Source organism: Chiroxiphia lanceolata, chromosome 2 (genome assembly GCF_009829145.1).
Source record: "Chiroxiphia lanceolata isolate bChiLan1 chromosome 2, bChiLan1.pri, whole genome shotgun sequence".
NCBI classification, from domain to species: Eukaryota; Metazoa; Chordata; class Aves; order Passeriformes; family Pipridae; genus Chiroxiphia; species Chiroxiphia lanceolata.
In genome coordinates, this window is record NC_045638.1 from 104308932 (window position 1) to 104331179 (window position 22248).

Here is a 22248-nt window from a genome sequence, read left to right on the forward strand (position 1 = left end):
CATATTCCTAGATATTAAGCTATTAGAGAGTGTCCAAAGGAGGGCCACAGAGTGGTGAAGGGCCTTGAGGGGAAGCTGTGTGAGGAGCAGCTGAGGTCACTTGGTCTGTTCATCCCAGAGAAGAGGAGACTGAGGGCAGAGCTCACTGCAGTTACAACTTCCTTGGGAGGGGAAGAGGAGGGACAACACAGGTCTCTGCTCTGTGGTGACCAGTGACAGAACCTGAGTGAATGGTCTGAAGTTATGTCAGGGGAAGTTTAGGTTGGATATTAGAAAAAGGTTCTTCCCCCAGAGGGTGGTTGGGCACTGGAACTTCCCCAGGGAAGTGGTCATGGCCTCAAACCTGCAAGAGTTCAAGAAGGGTTTGTACAACACTCTCAGGCACATGATGGGATTCTTGGGGATGGTCCCACGCAGGGCCAGAAGCTGGACTTTGATAGTCCCTGTGGGTCCCTTCCAACACAGGATATTCTGTGATTCTATGATTCTAATTGAGTAAATGCACTTAAAGCAGTCTGCGTGTGGAGAGGCAAGACGGATCAGGAGAGCTTGACTTGTGGCACCTGTATGTCTAGAGGGGTAACAAAAGTCTTTTGAGTGTCAGAAGTTGCTGTGGTTGGATCAGAAGTGGTAACAAGAAGCCTCAAAAGGCAGCACATCCAGTCAGAATTTGTTTGTGTTGGCTGCAGGAGGAAACTCTTCCTACCTTCAAATGAGTTGTTTTAAACTCTCTCTCCAGTTTGTAGTAGCCTTTGTCTCAGAACTACAGACATATCTCCATGTCTCAGATTTTCAGGGACCTCTGAAAGGCATTTAAGAACTTAAATACTCATTTAAATACCTTACTGTACAGACATTGTCCTTAAATTGCAAATGGATAATGATTGTTTGTATAGCTGCTGGGTAGGAAACAGACATCAGGAGCATTATTTTGTTCAGGATATTGCTTGTAACTCATTAAAATGAAGAGGAGTTTCACCAGAAAAAGGGAGGCAGCCCTGTGACTTCGGAGATAGACGAAAACAAAATTGGGAATTTTTCCTGGAAATCTTTAATAAGTTTATGTGTCCTAAGTAGTAAAGACAATTCCCTTCCTTCCCCCAAATAGAGAAGTGTATGGATGTTTAAGGTCTCTGCGCGAAGGATAGAAGTGGTAAATGGTTTAAACAGACAAGTGTTAGAGAGAGAGCAGAGCAGAGAGAACCAGAAGAAAGAACAAGAAAGGAGAGAGAACCCAAACAGACACAGAGAGGAAAAAAAAAATATAAATTAAAAAGTAGATAAGGAAAATATTTATGGACATTACTATGGCAACAAATAAAATAGGCTAGAACCAGGGAAGTAATAATCTGTCTGAGTAAATAATGCATGATAGCCAATCAAAGGAAGAAAAATGACTGAAAGAATTAAAGGTGCTTGAAGAGGAAATTCAGAATTTCTTGGCTTAGTGTCAGCAAAGCATGACTGAAACATAAAAAAACCCTAAGCTTTAACACTTTTATGCAGTGGTAATATGCCTATCATTTTCTATGTGATTATAATGAAAATTCCAAGAGATAATACTGATTTGTATTTTTGTTTTCCTGTACTGCCATCCAATTAAGGTTTTCTAACTTTTTGGTACAACTCAGCTGACTTCTCTCTCTTTTGCATATTGAAACAAAAGTATATCAAGCCTGAAAACATGACAAAAAATAATTTAAAAAAAGGAGCATGCTTCTTCAGGTATATATTTCCCCTAATAGCTGTTTGCATTTGTTTACTTCAGTTTCATTAGATATAGATATACTTAGTAATTCACAAGTAAAAATAAAAAATGTATCAAAACCCAGTACAGTATTTCAAAAAATATGTGTTATCCTATGTTCATCATGCTGGATTGGTTTTATTCTCAAAAACACCTGGATAATTGTTAAACCACCTTATCTGTACATTATTTTCAGGCTTATTCTATTTTCTCAAATTACCCTTCAGCCAACTTGCCTTTCACAGTGTGTTTATGGCACTGTAGCCATTTGTTTGGAATCACCAGTTTGTGCACATATAAGACGAATATGGAGAATATTTGATCTCTATAAAATAAATCAATGTAATATTAAGTTAAATAATGGTTTCTACCCTCTAGTATTACTCCTTTCACCCTTTAATTTAATAATGTACTTTCTTCCAGAAGATACAGGAAATCAGGGACCTCATCGCAGTCTTTGTTGTCTTTACATGTCAAGACAAAAAAGAGTCTTGAGGAAACTCTTTTCCTATAAGCAGCCTACCTTGCCTACTCACACGTGGCCTGTTCTCCTTTTCTTAGCAACTTTAATGTAATTCCACCAGTATTAATCATAATTTCATTTCTATCTCACCTTTGGTAATAATCTTTTAAACAAAACTCTTCTAAAGGACTGATTTAGAGAGTATGTGTATATAACAATGTATATAATATCACACAGTAGAAACTTTCAAAATTAAACATAACCAAGTACTTGAATAATGCTTCCTCTGGAGCAAAATTTCAACTCCTAAGAAAACTCCAATGACTAAATCTGAGTTAGATACCAACATTCTGGTATTAGGTGGATCTGTATCTGGGTTGAGAAATTTAAATATTTTTATGTAGAATTCACAATCATCAGGTTAGAAGGAACCTCAGGAGGTGTCTAGTCCAAACTCGTGTACAAAGCAGGGTCAAGACTGAATTCAGACCAGGTATCTTGGGATGTTGTCTTGAAAATTTCCAAAACCAGAGTCTTCACAAGCTTTCAGTGGGGAAAACCATCTTCTTGATGGAGTTTTTTTTCTCCTTTTAACCTCTCACATTCCCCATTTCAACTTATGACCAGGGTCTGACATCCTTCCACCATGCTTCACTGAGAAGAGCTCCATTTCCTCGATAAACTCCCCACAGATGCTGGGAGGATGCCCAGTAGGTTCCCCTGCAGCGGTCTTGTTCTCAGGGATTGAATGCACCCTCAGCAAACTCGAAGCTGAGTGTTGCAGGGACACACCTGAAGGATGGAGCCATCCAGAGGGCCAGAGGGACCCGGACAACCTCAAGAAGTGACCCATGGGAATCTCATGAAGTTTAACAAGATCAAGTGCAAGGTGCTGCATCTGGATCTGCACCTGCAACCCCCAGTACCAATCCAGGCTGGGGGATGAACAGATCCAGAGCAGCCCTTATGAGAAGGACTTGGGGGTGCTGGTGGGTGAGAGGCTGGACATGACCCAGCCATGTGCACTGGGAGCCCAGAAACCCCCCGTGTCCTGGGACGCATCCAAAGCAGTGTGGGCAGCAGGGGAGGGAGGGGATTCTGCCCCTCTGCTCTGCTCTGCTGAGACCCCTCCTGCAGTGCTGCCTCCAGCTCTGGGGTTCTCAGCACAGGAAGGACATGGACCTGTTGGAGTGAGTCCAGAGGAGGCCACCAAGATGATCAGAAGGATGAAGCACCTCTGCTATGAGGAAAGGCTGAGAGAATTGGGATTGTTCAGCCTGGAGAAGAGAAGGCTTTGTGGTGACCTAATTGTGGCCTTGCAGTACCTGCAGGGAACCTACAGAAAAGATGGAGAGAGACTATTTACAAGGGTCAGCAGTGACAGGACAAGAGACAATGGCTTTAAACCAGCAGAGTGTACATTTAGACTGGATATTAGCAAGAAATTCTTTACTGTGAGTGTGGTGAGGCCCTGGCACAGACAGTACAGAGAATTTGTGGCTGCTAATTCATGTCCAACTTCCTGTTCACAAGTGCCCCAGCACCTTTTCAGACTCTACTCAGGCCCTATCCTGTGCCCATAGGGGTTTATTCTACCCCAAGTGCAGGACTTTGCATTTGTCCTGGCCAAATTTCATAAAGTTCCTGTTGGCCCATTTCTCCAGCCTGTCAAAGTGCCTCTGACCCTGTCCTTGGTCACATCATTTATTACCTCCAGCGTGGAGTTTTCAACCAAGCTGATGAGGGTGCCTTCTCCACCTCTGTGTTACAGGCAAAGGAATTAAGAAGAACAGATCCCACAAATGACCCTTGAGGGGTCACATGCAATAAGCCTCCCATCCGGTGCAGGACCAATCTTTAACCCCCTAATCTCTGAGACCAAAAATTCAATCCATTTTTTGATGTTATTTTTTGCCTCTAGAAGATGCTACTAGGTTCATCTTTGTGAAAAGAAAAAGGAGTCAAAAGGAAAAGAAAATTAAAAATCACTTGTGGCTTAACTGTGTTTCAGTTGCATAATGCTGATAAATTATACTAATGAAATACAATAAAATGCATTTAATGTAACAAGAAGCCATTGCATGACTTCAAATATTTAGTATCAAGACAGGAAATATTTTATTCCTTGTTACTCTCCCCTGGTGCCAGGTATCTAAAATTTAATAGGAACAGTTACAGTAAGATTGAAGATTTAGCAGTTAGGCAACAGTTCAGGGGATGAAAGAACATGTGCGTGCCACAGGGTGCCACTAACAAGTCTTGTCTTACCCAGGAGGAAATCTTAGTGTGATGGGTAAGGGCTAGAAATAAATCCACAGCATCCAGATGCAACATCAGCACATCTAGTTTTATTCAAGTAGAATCCAGATGTACCTAAACAGCCAGTGCCCAGGCCCACCTCGATTTAACAGTGTTTTCTGTTTTCACCCACAACACAGATATAAAATCAAATTTGAATATGGATTATCCTCTCAACACCACTGTCAAAATCTAGTGACAGTTGAATAATGTCTGATACACCTGAACCGTGTTCCATACACTAAGCATGAAATCTTAGTGTATGGAGGAATTCTATTGTAATGTTTGCTTCTCTTTTTTTATTATTAAATTTATATTCATTTACATTTTCCAGTTAGAGCCAGGTCAGGGGCAGAATTGCCAAAATACATAAAAGTATGGGTTCTTATGGTATTTTTGGCCTCATTTGTCCTATTTTGGAACTTTAGATTGGCTGTAATGGATTTATACTTCTATCCTTTAACATTTCTGTGGTTTTACTCCCAATTTGCAATTCTTCTATATTTCAGGCCACTTGTCCTCTCTCAGGATTTGTCCGTTTCTGATTGGCTTAGTTGCCACAGTATCTCATGTTACATACAACATGAACATATAATAAATACTAATTCATTAAAAAAATATACACAGGAAGAAAAAAAATTTTTGCCATAGTTTCCTGACTTCTCTACCCTGTGTCCCCTTGGTGACTCTCACCTCCTCAGTAACTCAGATCTGATGAAGCACTCTCAGAGAAGTATTCCTTTTAAAACCCAGCTGTTTGTTTTGGCACATTGCAGAAACAGGAATCTGGTTCTTAGGAGAGGAAAGACTAACCACATCACAGAGCCGAGCAGAAGGACTGCCAGCTGTGCTGCCCGGCAGGCCTGTAAGGCAATCCCTGTGCTTGCCTCCACTTGTGCACACAATTTACCTTGCAAACTCTCTTGGAGGTAAGGTTAAGGAACAGCATTAAGAACAGAAGAAAAAAAAAATAAAGAATACCTTCTTATAAATGATATCCTGAAATGAAGACTGAGGAAGAATTAGAAGTTTTAGTACTTAAGTGATCTCAACTGACATTCAAAAGACTTTCTGGTCTGGTCTATGCTGAAGCCTTTTGTCAGGTCAGCACTCTAGATTCTTATTTTTCATACAAAGTAAACAGGGAATTTTATTTTTTTGTTATTTAGGGAGTATGCTTTAGAACTTCAAGACAGCAACAAGGGAAAGAAGGCTGTGGAAATGTTGGTAATTTTGTTCTTTCAAATTCTCTACACCTTCAATCTTTACTGTGTTAAGGTGTTTATGTATCATAAACACAAATATGTATATATATGTGTATATGTATCATATACACAAAGAACTACTTATGCTGACTGGATAAAAAGACTGGATAAAAAAATAAGAATTTGTTTTAGAAGCACTCTTGAGAGTAGCCTAGATCTTGAAAACTATACCCATAGTAAGTTTGATTCAAAGGCCCTTGTTGCAAAACTGTGACTTGAACCCCTTGCAGCATATTATATATATCAGATAACCCAGTTTGGGGTGGGACCAAGGATATCATGAGGCACACACTGGAAATATCTACAAAGAAATGCAGCTGATCTTAAAACACAATTTAAGGTTAATTTTTCAGTTATTTCCTTGAACTACTGCAGTAACAGTGCCATCTATAATCAAAATTCTCCTAGGTACACAGAAGTTTTAGGAGTCAGTACCTTTTCCTCAATCTTCTATATTCCTGTGTTTACCTCTCACCTCAGGTTGTACTTGCTAAGGCAGACAAGGAAATGGTGTAATCATGGAAGTTTGTTACTCCATCTACAAACAACGGGATACAGTCTGGAAGCTTGATTTATTTTCTTAGAGATCTGATATTTTCATAAAGACCAGTGTCACTCATTTGGTTCTTGGCAACAACATTTCTGATAGCATCTTTGCAACAATAATGTTCAAATAGACAAAGATGCAAATTGTTGCCAAGCACAGTTTGCTACCTTGGGTAGGGTATAGGATGTTTAATACACTCAACTCAGATACAGCTGAAGCTCTCAGTTTGAGTAGACAAAGGCACTTATGGCATTTGGATATGGCTAACCAAAATAACTCAGGGGCACATTCTGGCAAGTGAGAGATTTTGTTTGGGAGCTGTACTAAACACTAATTTTCCTGGATTCTATTCATTTTAAATAGTGGAACTGCTTCATAGTTTATTTAGCAATTTCTGTTATCCTTGTACAACATGTGTTCATACTAATGTTGAGGCAGCAGTATTGCATTTCGCTTTAATAGCCAACTGTTTTTGTAAGTCTTGTTTTAACATACATGGCAGACGCACACGCACAATTGATTGCCCTGCTGCTCTGCTTCTCAATAAGGGAAACTGGTTTTTCCAGACTCTGCAGATTATCACATCTGGTTTTATGTCGTATCAGGAACAGTCTTTTGAGGATTTTAAACCCAGAGGGATCCTGAATTTTCGGGCTTGCCAATGCTATTACTCAGCCAGCTGTGTCATACACCACCACAAATGCAACAGAAACAAATGCCTCTCCTGGTACGGATGGTACCTGACATCCAAAACACTTGGCAGAGATTTAATTAAGCAAAACGAACGAGGGCTTTTTCTGAATTTGCCACTCACAAACCTATCAAGATATCTAAAAGAGTTAAAGGCATTTTTTCAGTGAGGGGGTTTTATTTCTGAAGTAAATTTTTAAATTCATCTCAATGTCAACAGAACAAGAGGACACAACCTCAAGCTCTGCCAGTGGAGGTTCAGGCTGGACATCAGAGAGAGTTTCTTCATGGAAAGGGTGTTCAAGCATTGGAATGGGCTGTCCGGGGAGGTGGTAGGGTCCCCTTCCCTGTAGGTGTTCAAGAAAGAGTGTTATGGTTTAGTTGACGTGGTGGTGTTCTGTCAAAGGTTGGATTTGATTTTCTTGGACGTTTTTTCCAACCCTAATGATTCCATGGTTCAAAGTCCTTCTTGTGTGGCTCCACCTTGTTGACTGATGTAAACTTAGCTTTTAGCTGAACTAATTTGGAAAACAAACAGCCTCATAAAGTTGTACTTAAGTGAGGTGAGCAGGCAGTAATGAACGGGGAACGTTCAAGGTGGGGGAAAGGAAACATTAGTAACATGTTATTCCAACTTCTCAAAGTGAGTCAGAAGCATGCAATTCAGGGTTTTGAGGACCAGACACAGAAATATTGCCCTTCTATTAATGATAGCATGTTAAAAGAACAAAAGCATATCTTACTTAAATCTGATAGTCAGCAGGTTCATTGAAGCTCCTGAGCTCCATGACATTTTTCTTCTGAGGTGTTTATGAGTGTGGGATCTAGCCTGAAACACCAAGCACTCAAAGTTTTGAGGACACAGAGCATTTCCAGGAAAACCACATAAGGTGAGTCTAGCCCAAGGAAGAATGATACTTCCCTGCTCAACTGTCTCAGAGTATCCTAGATACAAGTGAGGTTACTAAAGATGAGGAAATAATTCATCAAGGCACTCTAGCTGTCTCAGAAATATTCTTTAAAGGACTAGTTTAACTGTAGTTCTGCTTGGTGTTCATCCTATATGGTGATGCTTTAATTATCTTAAATTATATACACATATGTCTTAAATATATTAAACACAAGGCACATAGAAGAGCTAGAATGCCTGTTTCCTGTGCTCTAAAACTATAACAAAACTGGTTTTTGTTGTAAAATGTTTATCTACTACTTAGCCTACAAATTTTTAGTTGCCCCAGCTTGCACTCACACCAAGGAAGACAAGGATTTTCAAGTCTGGATGTCAGGAATAGGAAAATAACAAATGGATGCAGGCATTCACGTGCATTCGCACACATGCACAACACAAATGAATGTGTATAATACTCCTGAGAATCTTTCCTGTGGTCATGTGATATATCTATACATATCAACAGATGATATGTTGTATCAAGATTTCTTTACTTAACCACAAAATTTGTAAGTCTTAAGATTTTCTGGGAATTGGAGGGTTGGAGAAGAAGACTGAGGCTCAACGTGACTGATAGCTAGAGATGGATTTCATTTTGCTCACTCTGATGAGGGACAACTCAATCAATATTTTTTTGAAAACATCCCCTTTTCACACTTGCCTTCATATATGGAAGTCCTCTTTCAATTCACAATTGTATTGCCATGGCTTTCCTATGATAACAAAATATGTACATTAAACCCTACCTTTTTAGAAAATACTAATGTGACTCAACTGCTAAATTCCAAACTTTACTGCCATGAAATATCCAACAATCATATAGATCAGATCACATACCTGCCTACTTTGTTACCTGGTTTGTTGTGAGACTTTTTAAGCCCTGTCTTGTTTGGAAAGAGTAGGCGGTAAGTCAGAAACTGTGTACATTCCATGCAGGTCTATGTTCTGGAAACCTTGGTGTTGCAAACACCTATGACCAATGTAGTTCAAAAAATAATATTCTTTAAAAATAATTAAAAAAAATTCACTTACTTCTGGTGTTAACAACTAAATCTAACAATGTACAGGTTATTGGTGAAATTAATTCCCTGTCAGGTGGACTCCCTTGCTTGTACAATCTGTTGTATGTATTCAGCTGCTGCCTGTCATCTTGTTTCTAAATTTTATGTAACTTTGGATCTCCTTTTCAACTTTATTTTTAAAAGCACCAAGCACAATGGGGCCCAAGTCCACAACTAGGGCTCATGGGCACTTTGATAATTTGAGTGGTAGTAATAATAACAAATTACACATTTTCAGTGCTGGTGAAAAAATAACTAACATAAGGAAAGCATATGTGTCCCACATATGGCCACAGCAAAATACATAGTCATTAGAAATCCCAGAAGCGATTAATTTGTAATGAGAAATGTTTGTGCATGAGCAGTGCTGCCATGCCACTGAAATGTAGCACAATGATTCAGTGTGCACACAGTGGACAAACACACAGAGATTCATTCCATGTCGTACAGACACTTTTACACAAATGTTCCTAATTGCTAACAGAAATAAAATCTCCTGCTGCAGCTTGATTTTCTGTAATTAAGTGTCAGTAACACATTTGCAGCAGCAGAATTCATCCAAGTTCTCGCCTTGTAGGCTTTTGGTCCTTGGAATTTATTCTGACGATGCTCCTAGCCCAAGTGCTTTCTTTTGCAGAAAACAAAGTAATCAGATTTCATGAGAGCTGGGTTATTGCACACTTCTATGTAGCTCTTGGAGGAAGCTCCTAAAGGAAATAGAAGTCTGTAACATGCTCCAAATTCCCTTCAGGGCCCCTGGTTCTTTGATTTAATCTTGAAACAGTCAAGACTTTTAGCCATTCTTCAGACAGAAATAGGCTGTGGCATCAAATTCACTTCAAGGAAGTACATTGTGACTTTGTACTGATCTCTAGTATAACTAAATATATTTTCTCCCACCTTTTATAAGCTTTCTCCCATATCATCAGCACCGAAAATTTAATTTAACGGAAGTGATAGCCAACGCTTTTTAGAAATTAGAGGAATAATCTAAATTAAATGCTGCACTCTCAATGAGGCATTTTGTTCTGAACCTCTCTATATTTGAGATTTACTTTTAAATGGATAAAATGGAAGAAGCCATTGGCAACTTGGTCTGCTTGGCAATTTTTGATTATTGATTAAGTAGGATAAGTTTCCTATAGATCATGTAAACCCTATTTTGCATTTAAAGCAAACACCCCTTCTTGCAAATTCCCAAGAGACATATGTTGGTATTTTTTCATTTTGCAGAGGGAAGTTACTTTCAGGCCACTTTTTTTTTCTGGAAAAAAAAAAGAAAGAATTGCATCAATATTCCTTTTTATTTTCATTTAAGAATAGTTCTTCAGCATTTGTGTGTTATGTAAGTTTCATATGTCCTTAAACCTGTGCCCAGGAGGTTATCCAGGAGATGGCATCTTTCAACAGTTCCCAGGATTGCTTAGTTAAAGGGAAAGACTGCTTTTTCCTCCTACCTCTCAGAAGTATAGATAGGAACTTTAAACAAGACATCCTCAAATGACAATACTCATGAGATATACTTGAAATGTATGTCACACAATGTATAAAACACAATGGCTGTGTGTTTGTACGTAAGCCTGTATGTATGTTTTCCAGCAGACTGAATTTACACACCAGACCACATACAAAGTGGGTTTTTTCCTCAGGCACCATCATCTTGAAAAAGGTGTCAAATTAAAATGTTTTGTCATGGTCCATATTCCTAATGCATTCCTGCTGTCCCCAGTACTTACGTTTGGCAATGTCACAGTGGGGAGAGCTAGGGAAGAGTTTCCCCTTACTGCAGCAAACTCAGGTTGAAATTACTTAATGATGTGCAGCTTGCAATAGGGCTTTTCTCAACATGCTTTTTACCTCTTCTGAGCCCAAAAGTAAGAAGATGAAAGAGGAGATAAAGAGAGGGTAGAAAAGATTTGCATTCTGACACCTATGAGATAGCTACAGTTTACTTTAAATGAAGTGTCTATAACCAGGATGTTATTAGCAGTCCACTGGTATTAGAACAGGGAAAGATATTTGTATTCTGGCATTTCTATTCTCTTTCAGGGTGTTTCCACTTACACAGATGCACACTTTCAAGCTTTTTTTTTTTTTTATGTTTCTCTTGAATTCATACGTTCAATTGTTTCAAGACAGTTTGATCCCATTTGTGGATTGCTTGCAAATGGTTTGCTTCAGACATTCTAAGTTGTTGTGGTCTAAGGTCATGTGGCGTGAGTCTACTGCCTGACTCAATAATGCCACAGTCACTACAGAGGTCTGACAAGGAAGCCAAAAATCCCTTTGGGAAAGAAATAGAGTGAGGTGACAATAGGCTTCTTCTACCACTTTTGAAAAAGAAACCTTTTGCTAATATTTTTGATGTGCCCAGGTCTAACCATAAAACTTGGCTGTTGAACTTTGAAATAGAATAGTGACAGGAGTCTGTAAAAGAAATTTTAATTTGAACTCCTGTTTCCTTTATAATCAACCAGGATAAACTAGCCTCCTAGAGGTAGAGACAAATATCTTTCTGTGTTCCTTATATACTTTAGAACTGCTACAATCAGGTTTAATTTGAGTTAACAATAAGTCAAAAGCCATATGATCTCATCTAAAGTCCATCAAAATTGAAAGTTTTCCCTTTAATCTCAGTGACTTTTGAGTGAGGGTCCCAGAACCCTTCAAGCTCCAGGAGCCAAAAATAATATCAGAAGTTTGTTTATAACAAAGTGCGTACGTTTATGTTTCTAGCCTTTGCAATCTCAGAAATGAAGCTTGAAATATTGATTCACATAGATACAGGGAACACAGGAAAGTACAGGAGACAACTATCTACATTTCTGGAGACATGGCTGTTCACTCTTCTGGGCCTCAACTGCATCAAGTTTGTGAAGTGTGGCAGGTGTGGAGGGTGGAGGGGTGGCATGTGTGATTTCTGAGCAGAAGGGGCATGAGAAAGTTTAAGACTCCAGGATTCCTAATTTAAACCAATGCACACAGAAGGAGCTATCCAGTAGTAAAGAGCATGGTGGAAAGGATTAAAGGATGAACTATCTTATTCTGAGAATATAATTTGTATTTATACGATGAAGAAATTAACAATTGCCAGTCTGAGACAGCAACACTTGTTGGAGCTTTCTATATCAACTTATTTAAAGGTATGGTTCAAATTCCAGTGAAGTTCCGAGATGCTTACCAGGGCTTCCTTGAACTCTTCAGGGATGGAGGCTTACCCAATTTATTCCATTAAAACATACTTTATTGTCTCCTGTAAAATTTGCTAGAACAGAAATTACTCCTGTTGCTCTGTGACAAACATTAATTAGATTTATCGATGACTCATTAGATCTCCTCTGATGGTTCTTTTGTCCCCATTGATAGGTTTCTTTCTTTCTAATTCAGAAGGCAGAAAATGTTCAAAATACAGCAGGTGAGACAATCTTGGACTATTATATTTATTCTAACTGAAACTTTCATTAAAGTAAGATAATGCAGAGGTTAATAGGCAAAGTCATTCATCATGCTACTAAAATACCAAGGAAGTGGTTTTTTGAACCCACTGCTTCATTCTGCAAAGGTGGGATGAATCAAAAAGTGTTTTTAATGGATGACAGAGATGTTCAAATGCAGACCATATAGGTTTATATGCGCCAACCTTTTCTTATGTATACATTTTTGTGGGGTTTTTTAGCTGTTGTAAGTACAGCTCTAAGCATATTCACAGTCATTACCAACTGGGTTAATTTAACAGCTAAATTAACAATTAATAGCTAAATTAATCATTAACAATTAGCAGTTAACAGGCTCTGCAGTATCAGAGGGACCGAAACAGAGATAGATATGTGGCTTCAGAACCATCCACCTACAATGGATACCACTGAGCCTGAGACACCCTTGACCCTGATGACTCCAGGGCTGAAATTCAATCTCCACCCTCCAACATCTAGACCAAAACCACAAATGATGCTTTAAAGACTTTGGATGTCCAGGAACAAGGCCAACAAGAAGAACCTGCACCAGCAGCACAAGGTGGTTACAGTAAAAAGAAATGTCAAGTGATCATAGTGGATCTCCCTTAAGGGGCACTGAGGCCCCCATCTGCTGTTCACACTGTATGTTTAAGCATAGTTAATTTTCACAAGAACATGAAGTTATCTAGTGTTTAAGCCTTAAATTACTATTTACAAGAAGGATCATCACTCGCAATAGACCCAATTTTTGGTTTACCTATGCTGAGACAAAAAGTGGGACAAGGAAAACTTTCCTTCTTCTTTTCCTGTGGTGAGTATGACTACTGTCGTACAAAAAAAAATTTGGGCAAAGACTCAAGAAAGCTGGTGAACAGGCTTTGTATTTTTAGACTGTGAGTGCTAATGTAACTGCAAAACAATGCACTATACAAGTAACTAAATAGGACACAGACATTGGAATACACAAATTACCCAAAAAGGGGACCAAGGAGATCAAAAATGAATTTTACAGATGACTCTGGAGAGGAAATTAAGTATTTTAGTAAGACCAAAATAGAATAAGCATTTGGAAGCAGTGCAACTACTACAGTATTTGCTTGCAAATTCCCTGCAGTGCTGCCATGATATGGGTCAACATTTGTCATTCTTTCTATTCTGAACTGCTTCATGTAACTGCTTCATGTAACTGCTTCATGTAACTGCTTCTTCAAGCAGGTCAAGTGAGACCAGGTTCAGGTGGTTTCCCACATGATATGAACATAGAAAATGCATTGCTCTTGGGATTTTTTCTCAGGAAGCTTGTAGGACTGTAAGAAAGATTTCAGCTCCATCACATCAACCCAGAAATCTTTCCTTTGATTTAGATTTCAGCTTGTTCTAAGATGTGTGTGTGTTCATATACATGGAAATGGTCTTTTGCCTGTCTAAACACACAGGGTAAAAATAGCCTGTGATAAAACTGCACTTGGGATCTGCTAATCAGGCTGTAGACCATAAAGTTTTATTTTGTATCATGTACCCACTACATGGGTTGGATTTCTTGGGATGGTGATATTAAGGAGGAGGCTTTGACACCCAGGGGACTTCAGTTCGGGTGTGAGCCAGATGAAAAATGCCTTCATAACACGTGGATTATGCATTCCTTTTAAGGTGCTGAGAATCTTTTCAGTTATTCTCATGTCAAGAGGAATTCCATTTGTCTATTTCATGGTATTACAATGGGGTAATTATAAAAGTCCTGGCTCCATTTTTCACCTTTACCTTTATTGTTTGTTTCATGGAATCATAGAATGTTTTGAGTTGGAAGGAACCTTAGAAGTCAAATCACTACACATTGAATACCCATGGTCATTTGTGGAATTCATTTGTGCTTTCTTGTGTGTGGAGAACAACAACAGCAACAAAAAGGTAAATATTTGAAGTAAAAAGAAAAAGATACGTAAATAGAGAAAAGCATAAAAGTAAATGCTGCCTTAAACATTTAGACAGTGAAGAAGTACTCTGCTAGTGTATACAAAAGGAAAAGCACAGAAAAGAGATGACATTGGGATGTTTTGAATGGCATTTCATTTATCCAGATTCTCTTAACTATGAGCTTTAAGGTGGATCCAAGTTTAATTTTAGAAATCAAATGCTATAACTAGAAGCACTCGAGGTCTCAAGGAAGGAGGACTGGAGAGGGGGAGGACAGAGGAGGGAATTGCTTCTTCAGTGCAATGCAAATAGTTTTTGAATCAACAGTATGGTAGCGATTAGACAGTGGTCCTTTTTTATTTTGCTGGATTTTGAAAATCATAAAAATAGATTATGAATAAGCCTCATGTAAGCCAAAAGTTACATTGCAACAGCTGCATTATCCAACCAATACGTACTAATTTTATCAGATCTATTCACAACTTGCTGCTGTTGTTCTCACAGGTGCTAAGAACACATCTCAGATTCCTCCTTTAGGGATGAATTCTTCTGTGATATTTTCAGCTTCCACCTTTTATTTCCCACATTTACATCTCAATAGAAGGAAAGCTGTATGGAAGCAATTCATTTAACAAAGCACTAAATTAAGGCCTAGTACACATACGGTTTCCTTTATTGTTTCAAGATACATGGAGCTTTCATAGACCCTTGAAAAGCCTTCATCATGGGATTTTCCTAGGAATTTTGGATTTGTTGCACAGTTGTAAGCAGTACAAGTCTCCTATGAAAAGCAATTCCCAGTGTTTAAATTCTTTCATGAAATGTCTTTGGAAGGCCAATCCTTGCAACTTTTACAACTGTGTAATTTTAGCAATGCTAACAGGTACATTGTTGATGACTGGTTTATTGAAACAGCACTTTGCCTGCCTGCATGTTAATTATTTAGTGTTCATTTTCAGTCTAATGTCCAAACAATTGTCAGATTTGGGACATTTTGTTGGTTTGTTGGGGTTCTTTTGTAAACTTGGTCTATACTTGGTCTGTATCTTAAAAGTGTCTATGGGAACAATTTGAAATGCTAAATAGCAGAATGGAATTAACATTTGGAATGCTAAAGAAAAGAACTCTAGGGTATTTCATTTGATCTATGTTGGAATAATATCAGTTTTACTAATAATTATTTGGAAAATAAAACTTTACATTGAAGTCTCTTAAAATATAGATTTTTTTCTTTAAGATGGTATAATCTGGAACTTATTTTAAGCAACATATGATCTGTGAGACAAGTTCTTTAATTTTCCAGAATTTAATCATTGAATTGGGATTGTTCTCTATTGATTTCCTCTTTAGATTAAACTATTACTTGGAATCTTGTCATACAGACCAACCTTCTTATGCACTAAATTAAAATAACTAATCTATTCCAAATGAGACACTATAAAGCTAGACTAGAAAGAGAATGAAATCCCTCTTAAATAAAAAATTATGATTGGAAAGATGTGAGAACAGACAGCCTATTTTTTTGAAAATGATAATTTCTTGGGGAACCAAAACTCATTTTATAAGTTTAGTAATACTAATACTATTAACGTTCAGGATTTGAAAACTATTTCTCCCCACCTTGGAGATATCAACAGCATGATATGCACAGCCTCATAAATGACACATTCTGCACCTACATGACTCTCCTAAGTAACATTTTATTTCTTCTAGGCTTTACCAAACCTTATAAGTGACTAGGTGACTGACACTAGGAGTAAGAATATCAAATTGACTCCCTTATCTTCAGGGAGAGAGGAGGAAGGTCAGCAAGCATATGAAATTATAACACTGATTTCTGCATGGGAACGGGGAGAACAACATCCTCCACTTGGGAGAAGGGAAGCAGACAGGCTTCCCCTTTACTCGGGAAGATGTTGAGCCACTCTCCGTCACCTTGAGGGCAGAGAGACACATCCTAACAGCTAAAAGTCAACATCAGATGAAACTTCATAGATGATTGGTTCACATTTTATACCTGACTTATATCATAAAATCATGGCACCATAGAATGGCTTAGGTTGGAAGGAACCTTAAAGCTCATGTTCCAACTCAGCTTGCCATGAGCAGGAACACCTTTCACTAGACCAGGTTGCTCAAATCCCTGTTCAGCCTGGCCTTGAACACTTCCACAGATGTGGCAGCCACACCTTCTCTGGGTAACCTGTGCCTCCCCACCCTCACAGTAAAGAATTTCTTCCTAATAGATATTTATATACACACACATACATATCACAAGCAGCAGGTCACAGCCATCATTAACATGGCACAGGTCTTCTTCCATGTACTTCTAATTTAATTACTTTTAGAATAGCAGGGATACATATCTAATTAAAAATGTGGTTTTGTTGGGGGGGTTCTGAGGTGGGCAGGCTGAATGGATTTTTTTCTTTCCTAAGTAAATGTGGGAGCAAAGTGCTTTTTATGCATTCTCTTCCTTTAATGGAAGAGAGATTTTTGGAGGGATATGGTTGCTACCTGCAATTCCAACTCAAGCTCTTTGTCAAACTTCCAACATTCTTGATGAATTGCAAATGGGAGAGAGAACTCTTGAAACAGATCTGTAGTTTGTGATATAATTGACTCAAGACAGCCTTCTGGAAACTTTTTTTTGGTCGCTCCTGTTCAGCTGTTTCATAAGCACGTAGACAAAACATTTTGTTTAAGATATTTAGGAATGAGTAGGTCACTTTCGTGTGGATCTTCCCTTTTTAGAAGGACATTACTTATATTACGTTTTTGTCACATTAACAAAGCTGGGTATAGCTGAAGCTCTTAAAAGGACAAGTATTCAAAAACAAGTGTCTAAGGACAGATCAGGAGAATTGTCAAGCTTCTAGAGAAATACAGAACTGAGGAAAAATGATGTCCAGCTATTTTTCCTGGGTTTGAGGGGTGGGCATGCATATTCTATGTAGACAAAGGTGTGAAAGAATGTGAATAACATCCCAACAGTAGCAGTTTCAGGAACAGCTTCTTGAACAGTCACACATACCAGTGTATAGCATACAACAAAGTCTCTGTCAAAGCTGAGTCCTTGCTAGAGTTGTTTATGGCAAATATTATTAACATTGGTTAACTATTATATAATGATTACTTTATCAGCAATGTACAGCAGCAAGTAAGAACAATCATGTTGAAACAATTCACTGTCCCCTTGTGCAAATATAATTGCTTTCTTTAGCTGAGAGGAATTTGCTAACATCATATCTGTAGTGAGGACAGGGCTACTGAGGGAATTGGTTATGCCTTTGTTTCCTTTTGAATATACCAATGTTTTTAATTTTCATCACATAGCTCCTTACTTTCTCCCCTCTCTATTCTTTTTGTGAGGATCCAGTGAGTGAGGTTCTGGCTAGGATTTTATTTCTCCAGGCAGACCTTCAATACTGAGTGTTGTCTCTCCAAACCTTTGTTGTTCACAGGCTCTGATTTTCAGTACATAATGTTAAACACCTCATGAGGAAATTAGGCAATGTGGGTAGTTAGTTGAACTCAGTCACAGAAACCTCAGAGCCCCATGAAGGCTTCTTTGATGATACACTCAGCTTTTTCTCCTTCTCATCAAAGAAGACAGAGGTGCCAGTCTCAGAGTTCCCTGCTGTCTCGGAGAAATTAATTCTCAGTCTAATTGCCTAAAGTTTGTGAGATAGTTTAATAAAATGTAGCACAAAGTCTGTATGATAGTCCTAAGATTTCTCCTTAGAAGTCTTGATGAACTCGGATGATTATTACTTGTTTGCTTTCTCTATGGAAGGGTACAAAAATTGGAATTTTACGTCTTCCACAAAACTATCAGGTTTGTACCTCAGAGGTGACTTTGAAATGGGAAAAGAGAAATAATGTCGACCTCCAGTAACTAGTTTGGACCTCAGACACTAAGTTTCTGCAATGTTGTCTTGAAGACAGCTGAGGCATAAGCTGGGAAAGGAGTAGGTCCAGTCAGACAAGGAAGTTGTGCAGACATATCGTAGGCAAGAGCTGGTGCTGTTGTAGGAGTAAAAAACTCTTAAATTCTTGTGGTAACTAAATAATTTTTAAGAATTAGTTGGAGTGACATGGAGAGTAGATTAGTCTTGTACCACTTCATTACAGTTATTAATGATTTACCTCATATTCATAGCGGTTAGATATTTTTGGAGGCTTTATTACTTTTGAAAAATATTGCAATTTGCTAAACTGAACAAACTACATACTGAAGGACAAACAGTGTCCATCCAACAGTGTGTACTAGTTGAATTAAGTCAGAGAGCGTTTTGATTCTCAAGGCTTGTGTTTGCTTTCTGGAAAACATCTTTGTGTTCATGAAGAACATGTATGTGTACCAAATACATGTGTACCACTCTCACTAAATACACAGTAATGAGTCATATACAATTGCTAGTGAGCATTAATGTCTACTGAAGTTCTAGAAAGAACTAAATTTCTGCTACAGCAAACACCAGAAGGAACTTTCCAGTTCTTCTCAATACTGGCATGTTTACTTATCCTGTTTTGCATTCTTTCCCATTTTAAAGAGGGGAGTGTTTTGTCATTTCTGATATATTACAGTTTCCAGACTCTATTCAAAATATCATTTGCACATTTAAATCTTTTTCAACAACTGCTTGTAGACAGACTGAAGGAAAGTGCAACAGGAAAAACAATCCATTCTGTCATGAGAAAACCTTTCCAAAACTTTGAGAAACAGCAGAGATCTTGCTGGAAATGAAGGTGCTCTGCTTGAAATGTAATCAGTGTTCCTCTTCAGCTTTTATTTTTGCTTTTTTTTTTTTCTTTATAGACCGTTGCCTCCCCTGCCCCTTCATCCACCACTAAGTCTATATGAAATTAATCCTCTTTTAACAAGTTTGCACAAAAATAGTGGGGAAAAAATTGTGGAAACAACAGGTAGGATTTAGGTCAGTATAGTCTATTAAATTTCTTTAGCACTGTATTTATTTTTGTCTACTGAGTCCTCTCCAGTCCCCTCAATGTGTTAAGACTTCATTTGACCTGCAGTAGCAGGCTAGCAGATTTATTGTTTCACTTGCTGCAATCAGGCATGGCAAACTATACATAAAGTGCAGTTGACAGAGACCTTCAAAACTATCTATTCCACCAACCATCAACTCAGGACCACCATACTCACACCACCCCTAAACCATATCCCCAGATGTCACAACCGGAAGGCAATAGTGTTTAAAAGGGCACTCAGAAGACAGAGAAGTACTTGTGTAAAATGTTGAATTGGCCTACAAACACAAGGATTAGCCTAAGTGTTTCTAGTGCTATTTATGGAAACTTGGAGGTTGAAATTGGAAAGTCACCTCTAATTTATCCATGATATAAAAGTTAAAAGAATTCAGCTTGAGTAAGATCTTAAGAGGAATATGTATGCAAGTTCAACACACACAAGCAAATCAAAGTCACATATTTGTGTTAGGTGACACCATCTCTAAGCTAATGTATTGCACAATCTCAAGAGAAATTTTTAGCTCAGGCTTGTCACGGAGTAAATTACAGCTACATGGGTTTTGGCTGGTTCTGGGTATGGGCAGAACAAGCTTGCAATGGTCTGAAAAAAATCTTGCAAGCATGCCCTTCAAATCAGAGATTTATATACAGTGTGATGTCAGAACATAAACTGAGCAGGACTATTCAGGAAATTGATGTGACCTGTCAATCTGGTGCTTGGTGGGAGAACTGATGGGAGCTAGAGGTTCCTTCTCTCTGGGAAAGAGGATGTCTAAATCTTACATGTCTGCATCACTGAAAGAGGAGGAGTGTGAAGAAGTCGTGTATGCTAAAGGGAAAAGGGCCATTTTTGCTTTTTGATGTCAAACCTGGCTCTTGGTAGAAGGTCCTACCAAAAGAAGGGACTCGACACCGACAGGATCTAGCAGGAGTCTGGAGATATCATAGGCCTGATGTTTTCTGATGACTGAGTACAAGGATTTCTAATTTTTAACACTTGGTAATCAAAATGCCTTCCTCAACTGTCAGCTTTGCTGGTGCACCAGGAAACACTGTTTCCTACTTCATCAAGCAGCTCTGAAACAAACATAAATTCTCACTTCTTACAGTCTCATTTCTTGCAATATTAACCTATTTGCTCTTCAGGGATGTCACTTTATGAACACTCTTCAGTCACCTCATGTGACTTAAGAATAAATATACAACCTCATTCACATATGCTCCAGAGCTTTTCTGCTTTTCTGAATTGACCCTGTTTTAATGGAATTTCTATGCTTATGGGACAAAATGTCAGTCCTGTAGCAGAAAAAAAGTGAAAGATTTTTTGTCCTGTAGAAGATTTTTACAAGACTCATATGTAATTGTGGGTGTTATTTTAGTATTTTGCCTTTTTTTGAGGCTAAACCAGGTAATAGACCACAAAGATTAGTGTAAAAGTGTAGGTACTCCTGTTCTTTGCAAAGTATCCCATGCTAACTTTTCATGTCTAATGTGAGGGACTAAGAGTTTTAGTAACAGACCCCTGTCTGTCCCTGCTGATTGTCATCCTAGAGAAAAGTTCTTCTGACTGCAGAACACATTTTTTTTCAGCCATGGACTGGATATTTGAAAAGAAACAAATCTGATATTACCTTGGGAAAAAAATCTCTACATTCCACTTAGGTCTCTTCCTGACGGGCCATGGAAAAGGACAAGTTTATTTTCTTTCCAGATTCTCATGGTCAGCAGACCTTTTGCTGAATAGACTAATCACTTGCAAGACTGATTGCCTGCAAGATAGGATATTGCAGATATTCTTTAACCTGCTAAAAAATCATTCCCAGAAGAAAGAATAGAGGTGACATCAGCTTTGCCCCCTGAGACTGAGTGTAATTATGTTACAGTGCAGGAGATCAATGAAGATTCATTCCAATGTATTTTTTCACTGTTGAGTAAAGTCATTTACATGAGAAGAACTTTGAGAACTTTTTGGGGCTTTTTGTTGTTGTTTGAATTTCTCATGCTAAACATAAAAGTTAACAAAGGGAACAGATTATTTACGAGTGTAGTTTTATTTATTATTAGCTTAACATTTATTTTGATTTATTTTGTGTAACAAAAATAACAGTTTTCTGTGCTAGAGACAATTAATTTTATGTTCTGGGAAATCTGATGCATTTTTGCAACATCTGAATCCATTTCACAGTAATAGATTCAAATGTCACAAAGGTTCCCACAAAAAAGATGAAAATTATAAATATCAAGTGCGTCTGTCACTTCTCTTATCTAAGATAGCATTCCAGAGGACTTCTCAATTGAAAATATTTGCTAGCAAGAGATTTTTCTTCTCTCTCTTTTCTTACTAAAAAGTAGCACTTCATATCTTCGATTATACCACATTAAAAAACAAACAAACAAACAAACAAACAAAAAACAAACAAACAAACTCAAATGTCTGACTGGGTTGATGGCTGGAGTTTTCCACTCTCTTGATCTGGGAAAGTAAAATGGGATTTTTTTGCACTTGTCCAACATGGATACTATTTTTCTCTTTAGTTTTTGGTGTTGTAAAATTAAAAAAAAAAATGTTAATGATCTGAATGAAAACTACGCAAGTCAGGAACTCCTCTAACTTTCTATGGTTAAATCCTTACAGTGAACTCATCTGACATTACCTGAACTTGGCTTTAATAATCAAGTGTTAGTTTTTGGATACTTCTGTGGCTCCTGCTAATTCAGAAAGGTTGGTGTACAGTCTACAGAGAAATTTCTGAGTTAGTATATACAGACATGTGCACATTATACATAGATTTTTCCACATACACAGACATGTTGCAGTGCCAGTCAAAACACAGGGTAAATCATATTATTGAAAGCCTGAGCTC